This window comes from Pteropus vampyrus, unplaced genomic scaffold, assembly GCF_000151845.1.
Source record: "Pteropus vampyrus isolate Shadow unplaced genomic scaffold, Pvam_2.0 Scaffold192, whole genome shotgun sequence".
Taxonomy (NCBI): domain Eukaryota; kingdom Metazoa; phylum Chordata; class Mammalia; order Chiroptera; family Pteropodidae; genus Pteropus; species Pteropus vampyrus.
In genome coordinates this window covers 1,750,885-1,753,185 of record NW_011888973.1, presented here as the reverse complement: position 1 = coordinate 1,753,185, position 2,301 = coordinate 1,750,885, and positions in this window count along the sequence as shown.

Here is a 2,301-nt window from a genome sequence, read left to right as displayed (position 1 = left end):
TAAAAAGGAACTGGAAAGTAGTTGACACAGGTGAGGTGTGGTCAACATGATGCCGTCAGCGACAAGCCATTCTTCTTTCAAAGTGTCTCAAATCATAACCGAACTGAACAAATGGTGGCAGGCAACTTCCCAGAACTGCTAACAGAACATAGGGAAGCCTGAAGGAGCCATCTAAGACAGATGGAGACATATGCACAGGGCTAGGCAACACTTTCTCTAAAGAGAGTTACTAGCGGGAGAAAAATCTCACAAGAGGAGGTAATTAATCCTATTGTTTCAATGGATTTGATCTAGCTGCTACAGTGTATCTAGAACATTCATGTGACTGTGACCTTGACAGTATGGTCATCTATTTATAATATAGCAACAAGGATCTGATACAAAATTACAATAGTCCAAGAATACTTTATTAAAATCTTTATATAGAGCAAGAATTTGATATTTTAATGACTCACTAAAGGGATATATCTTAAAATTAACCGGATAAGGGAAAATGGTTAACTAGGGAGCAAGAGGAAGAGAGAAAACTGGAGGAGGTTATCTACAAAGAAAGAGGGTTGGATGGGCTGAGCCCTCGGACTGACTTAGCAGAGTAGCCCTATCTTCATTCACAACGCCTATGGTCACCTCTCATAGCATGTAAATCACATTAGGTTGCAATGGCCTTTTTCATTTGACTGCCTCGCCATTGTACTGAAAGCTTAAGGACACGAATGGTGACTGCTGTGTTCTCCACTGCATCTCAAGCAATGAGAGTCTAACACACAGTAGGTACTGGTGAATGTTAACTGGCTAGGTGGATGGGTGGGCGGGTGGATCATCTCCTGCACCGGCGGTGGTAGGCAGCTGTACATTCCTTGGCTTCAGTAAATAGGAAAGTTTCCTCTTATCCATAGGAATGGTGACTGCCATTCCACAGCCACAAACATCTCTCAGACACCGTTCCCCTCTCTGCAACGGTTTGCTCAAATTTCTGGAGTGTACCTAAAATAAATTCCAAATATCCTAAGAGAAATCTTAGAAATCCAAACCTAAAAAAATGATAGAAAATGTACTACCTTCTCATAACTGGCCATACCTCTTACAGATAGATAGCTCTGGTCAGTGGCAATACAGAACAGACCTTTTTGGGTTGAAATGTTTTTATTATTTTAATAGCTTTACTGAGAAATAATTCAGATACCACATGGTTTGCTTATTTAAAACATACGACTCAACAGTTTTCCGTATAATCCAGAATTTTGCAAAAACCACAATGCATTTTAGAATATTTTCATCACCCCCAAAAGAAACCCAAGCTCGTTAGCGGCCTCCTCACATCCTTCCCTATCCCTAGCAATTGGAAACCACCCATCTACTTTCTGTTTCTATAGATTCCCTAGTCCGCATAGTTCATTTAAATGGCACCATACCACGTGTGCTGTTTTGTGACTGACTTCTTTCAATTAGCACAATGTGTTCAAGGTTCATCCATGTCGAAGCGTATCAGAACTTCATTTCTTCTTATTGCTGAATCATATTCCATCGCATGAAAATGTCACATTTTCTTTAACCATTCATCAATGGACTGACATTGGAGTTGTTTCCATTTGGGGGCTATTATTAAGGCTGCTGCTATGATCATTCACGTACGAGTTTTTGTACAGTTCGCCCTTTGCATCTGCGGGTTTTGCATTTGGAAATTCAACCATCTTCTGATTGAAAACAGTATTTTCGCATTCCTAACCGTGGATCTCCAACCATCCATCGAAAATACCGTTTCCAATCCCAGGATGGGTGAATCTACAGATGCGAAGGGCCGACTTTGGAACCAAAAGTTATCAGAGGGTTTGCAAGCCCCACTAACCCCCACCATTATTCAAGGGTCAACTGTATAAGCTACGGCTTCCCCGGGGCGGTTTGGGCCCCCGGGTCCAGGGACCAGCAGGAAGCGGAGTTACCATCCTAACTGGGTAATTGCCTCTCAGCATCAGGAAGAGGTAGGCTTACCGTCACACCGTGCGGACAGGGAGGACTATGGCTGCGGCCCACTTGGACGCTTTTTGGCATTTCCTGATCCAGTTGTGACTATATAGCGGGAGTACGGAGCAGCCCCGGCCTAAGAAGGGCATGGTGACCAGAACCCTCGGCCTCTTGGGGATAAAGGTCTGGGTAGGTCACGGCACCAGGTAGGCCGCTGAGACCAGCAGAGGCGGTAGCCGAGGGCTACGGGGACTAGGAGGGAGTAATGAAGAGAGGCTTGTCCGCTCACCTCTGTCTTCCACGTTTCCCTCAGGAAGAGAGGCCCATGGAGCAGCGGAG